The sequence below is a fragment of the Mus musculus genome, chromosome X, assembly GCF_000001635.26.
Source record: "Mus musculus strain C57BL/6J chromosome X, GRCm38.p6 C57BL/6J".
Lineage (NCBI taxonomy): Eukaryota > Metazoa > Chordata > Mammalia > Rodentia > Muridae > Mus > Mus musculus.
The window spans coordinates 135,964,017-135,982,183 of NC_000086.7; the positions used below are offsets into that span (position 1 = coordinate 135,964,017).

The 18,167-nt window shown below is 39.2% G+C and overlaps 1 long non-coding RNA gene across 5 annotated transcripts in view; it reads left to right on the forward strand.

Moving 5' to 3' along the window:
* The window catches only part of Gm31214, a 48,731-nt gene that overhangs the window by 29,097 nt on the left and 1,467 nt on the right, over positions 1-18,167 (forward strand). For 2 of the 5 annotated variants that reach the window (XR_003953080.1, XR_878241.2), the window contains 5 exons: positions 1,791-2,150; positions 3,911-4,075; positions 6,563-6,790; positions 16,107-16,615; positions 16,693-16,823. This is a non-coding gene — a long non-coding RNA (predicted gene, 31214). The other 3 variants (XR_878237.1, XR_387068.3, XR_878239.2) reach the window with 3 other exon arrangements.

Consider the following 18,167-nt stretch of genomic DNA (forward strand, 5'->3'; position numbering starts at 1 on the left):
TAAAAATGAAATACACCATGATATTATGCAGAAATGAAACTTCTATATGGAAGCAGCCAAAAGATAATTTTTATTTAAGTCTCTAGATTGCTACAAACTATGCAAACAAAAATCTATCTTTGTGACTTATTGTAGTTGATTTTCTAATTCTGTAATTTATTTTATAGTCATTAGCTGAGATTCTGCTGTAAATTACTCTATTCATTAGTAATAGACAAGTGTGTTAGCCTAGGAAAGATAACATGAATGCTAAATTCTTTTGCAGTATTTTCAATTTTTCAAACAGTGAATTTCTTTTCCCAAGTCCCCCAAGGAAGCTAAATTGGTCTATTACTTTGTTAATCATCTTTATTAGTTGTTGCTATTTCTATATTGGATGTTTTAATCTATTTCAGTCACTAGATATTAAAAATGTTCTATTTTTTTATGCTGTGGGGATTCCTTTATCTTAGCTTCTGTTCTTTTTGAGGACTTACTGTAATTTAGTTTAATTTAGGCTTAATTGACACATTCTTTGTCCAAATAGTATGATCAACCATTTCGACGGGGTTTCTGTGTGTAGCCCTGGCCGTCCTGGAACTCGCTCTGGAGACGAAGCTGGCCTCGAACTCAGAAATCTGCCAGCCTCTGCCTCCCAAGTGCTGGGATTAAAGGCATGTGCCACCACTGCCCAGCCAATCAACCACTTCTTAAGAGCTGATTTTCTTTCGTGGAAAATGTTTTGCTCAAACTAGAAATTAGAGTTGCTTACTCCTACTCCATTGGTAGCTCACCCACCCACCCACCCTTGTACTACATGGATCTAAATGTGAATTAGGTTTTTAAGAGTGTGATGGTTAGTTTTACTTGTCAATTTGACAGAATCTGAAATCACCCAGGAGTATCAGGGAGGGGTTGTCTAGATTAGGTTAGCCTGCAGGCAATATCTGTTGGGGATTATTTTGATTATTTGGAACCCCAAACCATTGTTGATAGCATCATTCTCTAAGCTAAGAATCCTGGATTATATAAGAGTGGAGAAATGGAAATGAATCCTTGCATACAGGTATCGCTCTCTGCTCTTGGCTATGGATGTAATATGATTAGCTGCTTCAAGTTCCGGCTGCTTGACTTCCCCACGGTGGTGCATTATAACTTGGAATTGTGAGCCAAATAAACACTTTATCCTTTAAATTCCTTTGGTCAGGATATTGTTTGTTTGTTTGTTTGTTTGTTTGAGACAGGGTTTCTCTGTATAGCCCCGGCTGTTTTGGAACTCACTCTGTGGACCAGGCTGGCCTCGAACTCAGAAATCCGTCTGCCTCTGCCTCCCAAGTGCTGGGATTAAAAAGGCGTGTGCCACCACACCCGACAGGATATTTTTATTACAGCTTTAGGAAAATAAACTAAGACAGAGTTGTACATAATTAGTTTCTATAGAGAGAGGGTCCTCCATCTTAGCATTGACTGGTTATTGCTTTAACCTTTCAACTTTAAAATATGCACAAATATAATACCACTTTTCTCTTTTAATGGGTGAAAATTGTCATATTATATATAAGTTAATATTGATAACATTTCTATAGATATTACCACTGGTGCAATACTGGCATGACTATTCTAGGAGAAACTAACCAATTTCTGATTAAAACTGAAGCCTACTCCATAGCACAGAATATGTACTCAATGTAAACCTGACTAAAAGACTATGGCTGCAGGTCATGGGCCCCAGGAGGAAATCTAATACTGATGTTTTGCTAAATGAACATGTATGTAAATCGCCTTCTATATGCTTGTGTTTATACCCACAGATTGGTGAGGCTCTCTGCCTTTATCAGAGAAGCATGTTTATCAGTGAGTGACAGTGAAAACAGATATTCCATAACTTGCCAGAGTGCTAAGATCAAAGGAGTGCTAAGCCCTAAATAGGACATCTGTATCACGTACTCAGAGACCCAGGAAACATTGCCAAAGAAGGGCTAAAAAGGCTTTAAGAGCTGAAGGATGGGGAGTAGGACTCTACAAAGCTGTCGTCTGGATATGGAGTTAAGGAACACAAAGCTGCTGTGGACACAAGCAGAAGACCTGACTATGGAAACAGAAGACATCCAAGTAGGAGGGACACTAGTTTGGAAGAACCAGCTCAGTAGGGATGGGAAGGACAAAAGAAGGTAAGTGGGCAATGTGATCTCAGTAAATTGCTGACAAGCAAGCAACTGTGATAAACCTGAGTAAAAGTCTAAAGCTGGAGAGACAACTCAGCATGTAGGAACACCAGGTTGGGTTCCTGACCAAGCCAGCTCAGTCAGTCCGCAGGGTCTGGAGGGAGGGAATGAGGATTCAAGAAAGAAAAGACAATTAGACACCATTATAGTATGACCCCAGCTAATACTGCAGCTGAAGTACATTTAATTTTTCCCAGTCTGCTTTTATATCATTCTAGGTACATACGAAGAATATGGTCAGTCCGAAGGCATAAACAAAGTAGTCAAGGAACAAGCAAAGCATAAGCAAAGGTCCCGTGGTCACTGAATTCAGGACTTATCAAGATGTCCAAGATACAAAGAACATATTTCTCAGCTCTATTGTTTTTTGAGCTTACTTCCTTGTCCTGGCCCAATGTCAAATATTCTTGCCAGATTCCTAGAAGCAGCCCCAAGAGCTCTCCACAGGTTTCCAGCACTCACATGGTATCTCATAGTCACCAATAACTTTGCTTCCAAAGGAACCTATACCTTCCTTTGTAGAAACCAGACAGACATGTGGTACACTTATACAGGCAAAGCTCTCATACACATAAAATAAAATTATGTAAAAATATATAAGAGGAAAATTCAAAGCCTTATTTTTCATTAATTGCTGGCTAATCAGTCACAAATAAATGTTTCGTTAACTGAAAAAAAATCGAGTAAAATAAAAAAAAAACTTAAAAATCCAAACTAGTATCTTTTATCTCATTACTTAAACTGATTTATTTATATGTTAGTATTTCAGATAAATGCATACAGAGCTATAACATTGATAGTTTTAAGGAAAACACCATTTTCTGATTGAATCTTCTTCATTCTCTCCTGTGAAATATTTATCCAGGGTGAGATGACTACTCACAAAAGCCCCCTCCCATATCTCAATAATGAAGGACAGAAAGGAAGATAGAGTTCACTATAAATGTGAGATGACTCAAAATTTATTTCATGCCATCTGGCAACTATTGAGTGTCAAGACAAGTAGACGCCACAGACAATGAATGTCCATTATGACTACATACACAGAGAACATAATATCAACAGAAGAAGGCATGATACTATTAAATTAATGATTAGTATGGTTGCTGATTATTTGTGTCTGAAATTAACTACATTTCCCATTATTTCTAAAGTAACAGGTGCCATTTGTAAATTTTGTAACCAAAGTGAAAACTCATGTAGACATTGCTCTGTAGGAAGTATTACAGACTTGTAAAACTTGCAATATCTTTAAATTCTCAATTAAGATACAAAGAATCACATATACACTTTAAACTTATTCAAAGGGCTTTTTTTGTAATTATAGTAACCCCCTTCCTGTCTTGTAATGATTATTAACAAGAATTTTGGGGGTTTGTTCTTAATAAATGTCATTGCAGTTTTATTTCAAAAGTACAAATCTTCATATGAAATGTGGATTTTTTGTATGTTTAATCTATTTAGAGGGATAAAGAAGAACAAATAGACATTAACATTTGGCATGTGACTTGGACATGTGCCTCCTTCCATATTTTCCATTAGAACTAATAGACTGTGCTTCTTCTCATGTATATTTTCTATTAGAGCAATCGAAACACACCTTCCTCCATGCATATTTTCAATTAGAGGACTAAAATGAGCCTTCTTGCATGCATATATTCTATTAGAGCTGTTACAATGCACATATCCATTTTCTTATTTTCTAGGCTTTAATGAGCAAGAGCATATTCTGTGGCTGTTCCCAGGGCCCTGGACCAAATGTGACTCTGCTTTTGTACTGAATCCCAGGGGAGACTCTGGAGCTTGAGTGCTGGACAGTTTCACTGTCTGTCACCTTGCCTCCCCTCTGGACTCATTGCTGGATTAATTAGGTAGGTAAACACAGGGACTAATGCCAATTAAATAGCCTTTATGCTTGGAGAATTCAGTGGGAAACTCATTTCACTTAATGTACTTCAATGAAACCCAGCAAAGCAGGTATATACTGACTGCTAACAATGTGGGTTATCTAGGAGATGTACCTGCTTATCCCTTGAGAATCTTTAACATCCCTGGCTGATGGTACACCTCTTGGACTGTCATGTAGATAGAAAAACTAGTTCTAAACTATCTGCTTCCTAGTTCCCCTAGCTTTAAGTTTCTCCTGCTATCTCTGTCTTGCTTTTCTGTAGGATGGTCTGGGGATACTTACTTGGTCCTATTTTTTTTTAATTCCCAAATCAGGGATTCTCTTGTTGTAGACAAAAGTGAGGAATACATGAAAGAAAGAAACTTGTAAAATATACCTTAAACTCTATTATTCATGGAGAAGCATTAGCATTATTAACTTAGATATACTAGTAGACAAAAATGAATCATATCTTTAAGAAACAGAATGATACAATAAGATAATGATGTCTTTATAAACTATTCTCATACCACTACTATGGACATCATATTATAAAAGTTAATGCATGCCAATAAATATTAATCCACATGATATAAAATGACACTTCATTCGGGAATGAAAATGAAAGTTGTTAAGACTTAGGATTTCCTTAGTTCTTGACGCTCTTGTAACTGTTAAATCTATAACAACACACATGGAGTGGCTACTGGTATCTGATTTTAAATAAAAGCGAACTGAGGCACAGTGAGGGTAAATCTGTGGAATGGATAAAACTTAGATTTGAACATGGGCTCTGTGGCTCCTAAGTAGTTATAACTCTTCAACGTCGTTACTTCTGACTTTTACATAATGCTTACAGTCTTACAGCTCATAGAAAAAAAAACAAAGGAAACCACCATAAATATGCCTTAAAACGACTGAAATGTAAACCTTCACTGTTGTAGTAATTGAATGTCTCAAACACGGGTATTAACTGTCCTGTTCATTTTGAGTCTCTGAGAAGAATCCTTCTTTGTTTCTCCCCGGGCACTGATGGAGGTCATGAATTGTTGATTTTTCTTCTTTGCAGGGACATCATTCTAATCTATGCCCCTGCCATCCACTGCTCTAGCTGTATGTTTCTGTGTCAATGGTATTTAATCTTACAGGGACACAAGGCATACTGAACTTAAGTCCCACCATATTGACCTAATCCTAGTATGATCACATTTACTAACATCGTAACTCATAGCGAGACTACATTGTACTTAGAAGTGGGACGTCAACATGTCTTTGAAGAACATACAGCTAAAAAACCAGTAGCTTCATTTATTCCAGTTAACAGGAAATTAATGTAAACTAATGCCTATTGATATGGGCTGAAATTGAAGGAAAATTCTATTGTTTCTGCAAGATCTTTCCTTATCCTGACAGCCTTTGTAAGCTTCAAGAATATCCCCTGTTCTTGGGAATTACAGATATAATTCAGTAGTTAAGAACCTGCTCTTGCAGAGGACCATATTTTGGTCCCCAGTATTTACACGGCAGCTCACAAGTATTTGTAACTCCAGTTCCAGGGAGTGAAACACCCTCCTCTGACATCTATATGTGCCAGGCACACGTGTGGTGCACTTACATACCTGAAGGCAAACACTCATATATGTAAAATGAAACATTTTTTAAAGAACATTTCCCATTCTAAATGGCAATGCCTTTTATGATGTTGGATTTGAGAATGCTTGTTTCCTCCCCTTTGACTATTTTGTACAATTCCAAGCACAGTAGATGTGTATTCTGCTTATAAGCAACACGGAAGAGTAAATAAGTAATATTGCACTATAATAGACCTATCAAAGAGTCTTCTAATGAGTTGCGTATAATGTTCTACATGAGTTTTTTTCATTAGTTTCTGTATTTCTATAGAAATACATACATGTGTCTTAGTTAGGGTTTTACTGTTGTAAAAAGGCACCATGACCAAAGCAAGTCTTATAAAGGACAACATTTAATTGGGGCTGGCTTAGAGGTTCAGAGATTCAGTCCATTATCATCAAGGTGGGAGCAGGGCAGTATCTAGGCAGGCATGGTGCAGGAGGAGCCAGAGTTCTACATCCTCATCTAAAGATGGCTAGTGGAAGACTGACTTCCAGGAAACTAGGATGAGGATCTTAAGTCCACACCCACAGTGACACACTTACTCCAACCAGGTCACACCTATTCCAACAAGGCCACTCCTCCAAATGGTGCCACTCCCTGGCCCAAGAATATACAAACCATCACAGCACGTATATGCATAAACTAAACATTAACTTTTGTAACCTACAGTGCCCTTAGTAGCATACCTCAAAGTCCATTGAGTGCAAGCACCAGTTCATGCCATAGGGCTAGTAAGGTTACAAATGACCAATCAGGAGAAAAATGACATTAAAATGGCTAAAATTTGCTATGTGGAAAGTACTTTTCAAAGATTCATTTTCATTTTGTTTTATAGGTAGGCGTTTTCCCTACATGTCTTTGTGTGTTCCATGTGTATGCAGTGCCTACTGAGCCAGAAGAGGAGCCAGCTCATCTGGAACTGCTGTGACACAGTATTTTGAGGCCACCACTGGAAGCTGAGAATTGAACCCAGGCCAGCCGTGGTGGCGCACGCCTTTAATCCCAGCACTCGGGAGGCAGAGGCAGGCGGATTTCTGAGTTCGAGGCCAGCCTGGTCTACAAAGTGAGTTCCAGGACAGCCAGGGCTACACAGAGAAACCCTGTCTCGAAAAAAAAAGAAAGAAAAAGAAAAAGAAAAAGAGAGAGAGAGAGAGAGAATTGAACCCAGGTACTCTGGAAGAACAGGTAGGTGTTCTTAACCACGAAAGCATCTCTCCAGCACATTGAAAAGTACTTCATAAATAAAAGGTGTCCAGTCATTTAGTTATTACTGTATGTTCACAAAGCAGAAAATGTGGCGAATCTTCATTTATGAGTGAAAAACTGAGACAGAGAAAGTGATGTCTTTGTTCAAGGCTGCTCAGTCAGGGAGTGAAACAGCTTGGATTAGTATCCATTATATTATACTTCTGAGCCTGGGACACTGTCAAAGATCTGCTGTTGAAGAAGCAGGCTGCTACTTCTTGGGTCCCCTTTCCTTCTACTGGGCCGCCTTTTCCAGCCTTGATATGAGGACTTGTGCCTAGTCTTATTATAACTTATTATGCCATTTTGGTTGATATCCCTGGGATGCCTGCTCTTCTCTGAAGGGAAGCAGAGGAGGAATAGATTTGGGGAAGAGGAGAGGTGAGGGAAGAGACTGGGAAGAGTGGAGAGAGGGGAGGCTTCAGTAGGGATGTAATGTATGAATAAATAATTAATGTGATTCTAAGTAATGTAAGAGTAAATAAAAAGGAAAAAATAAATAGGCTGCATGACATGCCTGTTTTGGAGAGTCATTAGAGATAAAATGTAGTATGCTAATATATTTGTATAAATCAGGTGAACTTCGTGATTTAAAGAGTAGCTGGCTTCCTTCGAGAAGATGTGCATTCCATTGATATGGGCAGAAACCAATTGCAATAGGATAAAGTTCAAGAGTCAGGGCTTAAAAAAAGAATGAAAACAGACAATGTGGAAGCATCTCTTTGGAATCTTTGAAGGAGGAAGAGAGTTAAGAATGGAAGGGAACGAAAGAAGGAAGAATAGGAGAAATAGCAAGAAAAAAATATCTGATAAAGGAATGAAAAATTAGTGTCCAAAGAAATGCTGGGAACAAGCAAAGCTTTGTCTTCTAGGGAGGGAGCAGAGAGCTGGAGTTATGGTCTGGGTACTTCTGAATTTGTACTTGTGCCCAACATACTCCTATAAATATAGAAATGTAACTAGATGTTCAAGAGCCGATGCTGTACAAATACTATACCTTTGTTTCCTAAATATGACCTGTCCTGCAGCTCACCAAGTGAGTTTGAAGGAAGATAAAATATTGAACTTGTGAGTTTAGGAGCCCATGGCCTCGGCCTGGGACTAAGAACAAAGCAGAACAGCCCCCAGGCATGCCAGGGCAGGGCTGTTGTTAAGGCATTCCTAAGAACATCTTGACTGTAAAGATAAAAAGGTATGCAAGGACCAGCAGGGCTATATTATCTGAGTCAACACCATCTGGCCGGAACCTCCCCTCTGTCTCTTGCCCCTTGGTGCCGGGTAAAGTCATACATCAACTGGTTGCTATGTGAACAAAGATAAGCCCCCAGCCCACAGGAACAAAGTCCTGATGCCCTTTCTGTTAATGTTTGAATAAGCCAATAGTGTGTCGCTATGCTAAATTCCACACCCCTAAGCCCCTTACCCCATAAAAACCCCTAGCTTTCAAGCCTCGTGGCCGACATCTGTTATCTCCTGTGTGGGATGCATGTCAGTCCAGAGCTCCGTCCGTCATTAAACGTCCTCATGTAATTACATCAAGAGATGGTCCTTCGTGATTTTTTGGGTGCACGCTGAATCAGGAGTTGGGTGGGGGTTTCCCCACTAGATATAACAAGTTCAAAGTCACATCTGTCTTCCTAGCAACATGAAACTTGTGTGGAATTTGATTGTTCAAAGGACTATCATTGAATAGATATTGCAAGATGTTCAAATACACAAGAAGAAATTCTGCCTCTAAAAGTCTTGAGTTTTTTGCTTCATTAGTGTTTTTCCTTACATAAGAAACCGAGAAATTAAATTATTTTCATGATATCTGCCTTAGATCTAAAACTTAGAAAAAACAAAAAACCTGTTTTTAGGATGAGAACAAGTAGAGAATCGGCCAAAAAATAATGCAGAAAGAGAGAGACCTTGGAATATTCAGTCCTAAGTGGGGTGTCTCCATCAAATCCCTCCCTTCAGAGCTCAGGGAACCCCACAGAGGAAGAGGCAGAAGGAGTGTGGGAACCAAAGGTGATGGAGGAGAGCAGGAGAACAAGGCCCTGTAAATGAAGTGAACAAAGCTGATATAAACTCACAGAGACTGAGGCAGCGTGCACCCATTTTCTTTTAACATTGCAGAATTCAGAGATTTGCACAGAAGGTAAGTCAGCTTCTACCCACACACTTCTTCAGGTAACTGGCAGGATTTGAAGGGAGCTATTCCTTCCTCTTCCTCCACCTAGACACCCTGGACACTTACTGTTGAACATTTATCTTAGCTGGGTGGGAGGCAGGGATCAATCTCAGCCTTACATGTCCAAACACTGATAGCACAAAAGTGGTTTCCTGTAATCCCAGAAAATCCAGGAATGTCTGCTCCACTGTCCTTCCCGGCAGGTTCCGTACTCGCTTGCCCAGGCAGCATCCACCTCCATCTTTCTTTTCCCCCTCTTCTATTTCTTGGTTTGTGTATTATTTTAATCTAGCACATGATCACATATGGTTTTGTTGATACTGAGAGAGTAAGAGATAATAAATCCATGAGTACCTGTGAGCTTTAATATACAAATGAAGTTTTCCAAAAGACCTGGAAATGTCAAGGACTAGCCTTGGCTTAGAGTGCGGTTGGGGGTGGGGGGAAGGGGTGTCTGGGAGCAGTGAAACAGGACTCCAAGTCAAATTGTGGGTCAGAGCTGGCAACCTATGTTGTGTTCAAGGCAGCTTTCCAGACTGTTCTAGGTTCTGCTTTTTTTCTCTTGGCTCTGCTTTCTCTGGAGAGCTCCATACCCATCTCTGTGTTTTACAGTTCTCCAAGCTGTTCTAATTAGCGCCTCTCTTACAGATCAAAAGCCCAGGCTTTTATTTTACATATCAATCCAGTCATTTACTCCAGGTTTCCTTTTCATTAGCAGATGAATCAGCAACCTGTGACCCCAGCCCCTTAATTCTTTGGGAGACCACAAGCACACACTTTTTTTTTTAACATTGTAAAAGAATCCAGAGATCTGCCTGCCAAAGTTAAACACAGTTGAATAGATCTCTGGGTAGGATCTGGCAGGAAACTACCGTTTCTACCACTCCTGGGCCTAACTTTGCTCTGTCCCAGGCTGACCTTGAACTCAAGAATCTGCCTGCATTTGTAGCTGCCTCTTTGTATCTTATGACAAGCTAGCTCTTTGTGCCTTTAGATCTGTGAAGCGCCTTATACAATTCATAGTGCATCCTTCTATTTTTACACAGTTGAGAAATGATATATTTTTGAACTTGTGTTTTTAGAATTCTTTAACACATCCTTAAGGGGCAGCCCTGAAGGTCCCAGCGTTTACCATTTTGCTGAAACATGAGCCACACCTTCGCCACCCAGACTGGGGTTGTCTCCGCTGATCATGGAGTCATTAGCACTAACGGCGGGCATTCCTTGAAGGAACGCGAACTTATGTACATTATTATACAAACAAGCCTTATGCCCATGGCAACCATCGATATTCATAGGGGCCCACACCTGCTGGCCCTGTCCCAGGGGCGGGAACTATGTCATCCTGTTCCCACCAAGGCCACGCTGGTCCCAGCATAGCAACACAGTAAATTAATTGTTTTGTCTCATTTGTTACTTCGTGCAAAAAGATACTCCTCCTTAAAAGACAAAGAAAAGGCTCCTTTGCTCATCTTCTCACGAAGCTCACCTGCGCTTGTGTCCTGCCTCCCCATAGGATAGTGCCTTGGTCGTGTTCATCCGACGTGCATTCTATTACCCTCGATATCCCCCCCCCCTCCGTGAAATTTCCGGAAGATGAATGGATCTGCAAATTGTTATATGGAGCAAAGTAATTCAGAATCAGACACAGGCACCCCACGTTTGCTCTTAGGAGGGGATCGTACATCTGTGTGTGGGTGGGCTTTATAGGTCATGACACCAGAATGAAGACAGTGAAAGGGTAAAGGGGCTTCTTTTCCTTTTAAGGAGGAGTATCTTTTTGCACAGAATAACAAATGAGGCAATTGTGTTTCTAGATCTTCCGGAAAACCTCATTTGTATAGGAAAGCCATTTCATTTGTTGATGACCACAAGCCTCGCGGGTACTCCCTGACTTATCTCTTACTCGTTCTGTGGGGACCACACTGTGCAGGGGTCCTCTTCCGGAACAGACCTCCACCCTCTATTAGCTTACTCTATGCAGGTTTCCACGAAATCTTCCCACCATTCTTCCAAGGTTCTCTGTTACAGTTTCTCATGCACATAATATAATTTTTATGTCCTCTAAAAGAATTGGAATCATTCTCTTTATAAACTGGTTTTAAGAACGACGTCATATTTTTCTGCACATTGTAGAAGCTTCTTTGCAGACATTTAATAACGGGGTGCTTTGGTGCCACCTCGTGACGGAATCCTGAACTACAGTTTGAACACCACTGAGAAGGAGAGGCTAGAGGAGCTGCTGCAGTCCAACTACCTTTCAGAACATTCTGGAAGATTGCTTGGAAAAGGAACGATTTCCGGTAGAAGTATTGGGAGTCATCAGACAGAAAGTTAAGCATTGCTATTATCATAAAGTGAAAACTTTATATGAGATGGACGATATTACAGCTTATTTTTATGCTAAAAGTCTGCTAAGTAGATTGGTGGCTATGTATATGAACAAAAAACCAAATCCTGGTCACGTGTGATATTTTCAATCCTCCTTTACCTTTATTATGACCGTATCTGCATGTAATTGCTTTTATAAAATAACATTATGAAATGTTCAATAAGATTTTACATATTTATTTTATTATATGAATGCTAATAAGTTTACCTGCACTCTTGTAATAAAATTTATCTGAGTGTTTAAAGACACTGTTAAACACAAGATGATATAAAAATCCAACTACGTTTTATCCAGGAAGGCATTAAAGAATATTAGAATAAGTAATAATACAATTTAAAATATACTAAAACCCATTGCGCCAATACTCAGTTCACATTAACCAGATCATTGCTTTAAGGGGGAGAAAAATACAAACTTTATATTTCTTTTGAAAATTTTAGCTGTCTTAGTGTTTTTTCATTAAAACCTGTAGCTTAATATCTTTATCATTATATATGAAGTTATATTTCTTTATATATCTTTGTAATACTTTCTCAAGATTTTATTTTAAAACCCATGAAATCTGTGCTACATATTAATGCAAGACATTCTGAATAATATTACTGAGCTGCATAGTTATATGTCAACTTAACATCAAGTTAGAGATATCAAAGAGGAGGGAGCATCAATCAAGAAAATGATCCTGTAATATCAGACTTCAATCAATTCTGTAGGTCATTTTCTTAAATAGTGATTGATTCTGTAAGGCCCAGCCCATGGTGGGTGGGACCCGGGTCAGGTGGTCCTGGGTTCTATAAGGAAACAGGCTTGGTCTTCATGTAAATCCCCTAACAATTGGAGCAGGGGCTGTCTCTAATAATTTTGTTTGCCATTAGATCTCTTCCCCTAGCTGGACTGCTGATTGGGTCTCGGTGGGAGAGGATGTGTTTAATCTTGCTGAGAATTGATGTCCCAGAGCAGGGTTATACCCAAGTGGGTCTTCCCCTTCTCTGAGGAGAAGGGAAAAGGGTAATAAGGGGAGGAGAGATTTGTGAGGGTGGGATTAGGAGGAGAGGACAAAAGAGGCTCTGCAATCCAGAGGTAAGGTGAATAAATAAATAAATAAATAAAGAGAGAGGGGGAGAGGGAGGGAGGGAGGGAGGGAGGGAGGGAGGGAGGGAGGAAGGAAGGAAAGAAGGAAGGAAGGAAGGAAGGAAGGAAGGAAGGAAGGAAGGAAGGAAGGAAAGAAGGAGGCTCAGCAAGCCATGTAAAGCAAACTGAACTAAGATAGCTCTTTTAGGCCTACCATGAGACATTATATCATGGTGGAATAGTTAAGGAGCGCTACTTACTTCATGGCAGCCTCAAAGCAGAGAGAGAGAGAAAGAGAGAGAGACAGAGAGAGAGAGAGAGAGAGAGACAGAGAGAGAGAGAGAGGCTTTTAACACAGCCCTAGTTTTGAGTGTCTACCACCTCCTAGTAAGAGCACCAGATAGGAATTGACTCGTGCAATAGCCCATTGATTAGGGCAGAACATTGATGATCCCAACATTTTTCTAAAGCCTCACTCCCTGAAGACTGAAGAAAAAGCTTCAACAAATGAGTATTTGGGAGGTTGTACCACTGTTCAAACCATAATGTTACCTGAGCCATAGTTTCGTTTGAATGCAGAGATTAATGGAGCATGATCAGGGGTCTGAAAGGACTAAGCAAACTAGGCCACTACCTAAGACCATGTTGTTGAAAAAAGCATCTAGCACTTTATTTTATTTTATTTTTCGTTTTTTTTTTTCGAGACAGGGTTTCTCTGTATAGCTCTGGCTGTCCTGGAACTCACTTTGTAGACCAGGCTGGCCTCGAACTCAGAAATCCACCTGCCTCTGCCTCCCAAGTGCTGGGATTAAAGGTGTGCACCACTATGCCCGGCTTGTAACTCCCTTTTTAAAAATAACATTTTATCTGCAATTTTATAAAGAACTTGTCTTAGAAGCTATAAAAAGGCTGAGAGAAAAAATAAAGTGTGGCTATTGGGGCTCTGCTCCATCCACCAAATGTGCATATATGTATATAAGCATATATGTATATAAGTTTGTGTATATATGTACATTGGTGTATATGTGCAGTGCATATGTGTATATGCATATGTATATATGTATATACATATAATTGAAATTGTAACACTGTGAAGGCATGTGCATATATGTATATATACATATGTGTATATACAAATATACTTACCTACATATGCACATGTTTCCTGACTCCACAGAAGGAAACAGTGTACCCATGACAAAAAACATTAACATAGAGTTTGTGGTAGGTGTTGAAATTCAGAATATATTATTCTTATATTATTATATACTGTATGAATAGATAATTCTATGATTTCTTTATGAATTATATATTTTATATCATATGATATATGAAATATATTTATCATTAATTATTTCATATTAATTTGGATGAATTATACAATAATTCATAATATTTACAATTATAGTAATAAATCATAATATAAAATTTAAAAATGTCAACATTGAGGCAGAGCTAAGCTCTGGGACAGGTTACCTGTAGAGGCTGGAGAAGGGTTAAGAGCCATGGTCCCTTCTCTTAACTGCTCTGCTTTCTTGTTGCCTTAGTTTTACTATTGACCCTCGAGGAGCAGGTTCTTATGCTTATTCTATAGCATAAGGCAAAATACAGAGCAGTGAAATGTGGAGACTGCAACAAAACCTGGAGTGAGGAGAGCAGGCAGATGCTTAACTTCGAAGCCATGCTTGCGCAAGTGGCCGAGACTCTTTCGGGACTGACAGTGCACTTGCTGGTGGAGCTTCATTGGTTTCTCTTGTAGGTGTTGCCACAAGTCTCCGCAAAGACGTTGTCCATCCAAATTGTCTTTTCTCTTCAGTGCATAGAGCTTTCATGGTGCCACAATTTCAGTTTCATTATGAGAAGACAGAATACAAACCCAGAGACAAGGTTTTTATATCAATTTCCCAGATTATTCTAGGGTATAGTGTGAGGCATAAAGTTTGTACGACTGTCTTTGATTTTTGAACTACATATATAAAATATATGAAATTTATATGAAAATATGATGAGGAAAATCAAATAATTGTGTGCCATTCCAACAATAGAATATTAAAAAAATAATATTGCTCTGCAAAAATATATGCTATTATCTGGTAGCTGTTTTGAGTAGATTAGTAAAGAGATCCAAATTTCAACTAGACAGTAAGTATTTAAAGTGTTAGATGCGCTGGGCATAGTGGCGCACGCCTTTAATCCCAGCACTTGGGAGGCAGAGGCAGGTGGATTTCTGAGTTCGAGGCCAGCCTGGTCTACAGAGTGAATTCCAGGACAGCCAGGGCTACACAGAGAAACCCTGTCTCAAAAAACCAAAAAAAAAAAAAAAAAAAAAAGGAGTTACAGCAGGAAGTTGATATTAAGTTCAAGGCAGCGTTTAGCATTTCACTGTATAAGCTCATTGTAAGTTCAAGGCAACATTTCACTGTATAAGCTCATTGTAAGTTCAAGGCAACAGTTCACTGTATAAGCTCATTGTAAGTTCAAGGCAACAGTTCACTGTATAAGCTCATTGTAAGTTCAAGGCAACAGTTGCATATGGCTGTGCTTTATCATGCTGCACACCTCTGGCCTCATCCTTGGACCTTACCTAGAATGCTTTTCCTTGATCACTAACTTGTTTTAAGTCTATTTTCTTCCTAGTGCAACTTATGTGTTTGTGATAGAGAACTCTATTTTCAGCTTTTTATTCTACAGGGGTATTAACATTACTTGAATCAATTCAGGAGTTCTATAAAATCATTATCAGAAATTATGACATCAATTTATCTAAACATCACTATTACATGAAAGTACACGTCCATATTGGTCTGCAGGAAATTTGCCCTGTATGGTGGGCTGATGCCCAGGAATCATTAGGCTATGTAATAGTGGCAGGAAAGGCACATCAGCAGGAAGAAGCAATCCTGGGATGAAGTCTCTGGGGTTCATGCCACTCAGAGTGCACCCATCACAGCCATGCAAAGGGGTGGCCCATCTCCAGAGAATACACTTGCCTGCCATAGCCTTCCCTACATGGCTTGTGCCAAACCTGGAACTCAGCTGAGCCTATGGAGGACATTTTTCATTCAAACCACCACAAATGGTCCATATGGATAAATTAATTGCAGTATTCTCTCTCAAGCAAATTGGCCACACTACACAGACATTAGACGTTGGCTTGTAGCTAGCTGTTACAAGTTATGAGGTGAGACAGAATGTGTTTCTTCCAAGTAGAAGAGATAAGAGCTTTGGAGGGTTTCCACAGGTACCCTTTGTCCATCCATTTAACAGTGTCTCAAATTACACTAATACTTCAGTAACTATGAGAATTTAAATGGTGGTACAATTTTCAGAGAAGATGGGAGCTAAATAATGTATCCTCAGATTTGTTGTGCTAAAAGATAATCTGAACTCCCATGCCCACATCCCAAATCACTACACAAGACATGGTATGCATTTTACTTAGGGATTAGTTTGTCAGGCCCTTGTACAGATAACATTTTTTTTATCTCTTTCCAGATTCATCTCCGTGCTTTGAACTTGTGTGGAAATTAGTCCTTTTGGAACCGTAAAGATCGAGATACCAAGTTAATGGCCACTCGTGAAGCTCCAGAAGAACATCAAAGAATTCAATGATGCAGACCACTTTATGGAAGTCAAAGGCATTGCTCCATCCAACTTCCATGCTATAACTTGCTAGCTTCTGCTATGACCTTAAATTACAGTGACTTCAAGGAGTCCTGTAGAGCTGCTTTCTGGACAACAGAAAGGAAAACAAACCTGTAGAGCCACATTGTGCTTAAGAAATTGTTCTGTGCTCCTGAGTTATGGCATATACTATGTCATTCTTTCTATAACTTTAACATTTTCCTATCACAGATGAAATACTGGCTTCAGACGACTTCTGCTTCAGCACCTGCCACAAACTTCCGCAAAGGTAAAGAGAAGAGAATCAAATCGCATTATATGCTGGAGATGCAGGACAAGTAAACACAGCAAACATGTTGAGCAGATCAAGTCTCATACAGGTGCATACCCTTATGTATTTGCTATTGATATGCTTCCTGCCAATCAAGATATCAAAGCTTGAAACTTCTCCCCCTAGCTACAACACAGAAGCTGACGTCCTTGTCTGTGCCACTGAGCTAGGAGATTAACTCCAACTTCTAATACGGTGTATCTGAAACTGGATTCAGATTTGAACACCTCTTCAAGAGGTAGTCACTGATCCTTGAGGTGAGTGGGACCCTGATCCTCCCCAGTGTCCAAGTTTCACAGCAGAATAACCTTGAAGACCTTTTCTTTAAACCCTCACTAGAAGCGCTTGTTGGTAGAAGTAGGGCCTTTGTACCAAAGGTCATTAAAGCGTTAAATTGTAATATCATGGGCCTCAGTACATTTATACACACATTTGGCACCAACCGTGGATTAGAAGTCTTTCTCCTTTATGAAATTCAAACTAGGAATTACTAGGTTTTATCTCTTTGAAAATCTGATTTCATTTTACCCAGGTGTGCTTTACAGTTAAGTGCATCTCAGAGAATCCTTAAAGTCACAGATTCCGACGCCTCATCTTAGGTTACTCAATTTAGCAAATCAAAATATAGACAGTTTACTTTAATTCAAATGAAGTAATACTGCATTTTTTATTCACAGAAACAGAAGCAATAATGTATACTTTTCTTTATATATATGTATATATATATGTATATATCTATATATATACATGTCTATATTTAATAAGAGGTTAATTTATTTTCAGGAATATTTTTACACAATGATAGATGCTAAAAGGCCAGAATCTGCACAGTAGGGACAAGAGAAGACCTAAAATTCTAGTAAAACAAGAGCTGAATAGACATGCAGACATAAAAGGATCCTCAAAAGATCCCACCAAGGGACAAGGAACTACAAGCAACTAAGGAATACTAAGAGTAGGAGAAATAGTCTTTTCCATGGAAGAGCATCCCAATCAGTTATTCAATACCAAATGATCAACCCAAGTGTGTGTGTGTGTGTGTGTGTGTGTGTGTGTAAGACTAAATGGACTGAGTGCAGGTTGCATTTATATGCATATATATGAAATAATAAAGAAAAAAGCTATCAATTTGAGAATGAGCAATGGGAGGGGTTGGAGAGAAGAAATAAAGAAGAAAATTAAATATAAGGTTCTAGTTCAAGATTGAAAATTCCTTCTTATTTGGGAAGGTTAAGCATCTTATTTAAAGTCTCTGATTAGATGAGATTCAATCTCATTATACAGAACAATCTTCTTGGGAAAAAATATATACATATTCACTTTGTAGACCAGGCTAGGCTCAAACGCACAGAAGTCTGCCTGCCTCTGCTTCCAAAAAGCTGGGGATAAAGGTGTGTGCCACCATGCAACTATATCTCAACCTTGTACTGAAAGAACCTCTTATACAAAAAGAAACATACAGAAAAAAATTGATGAGCCATCAGAATATCATTGATTGATTATCATTTGTTTTAATCTGGCAACCCAAAATGTGGAGGGCTCTATGCATGATCAATGAATTCTAGGCAAGAGCCACAGCTGAGCTTCCAGCAAATGTCCAC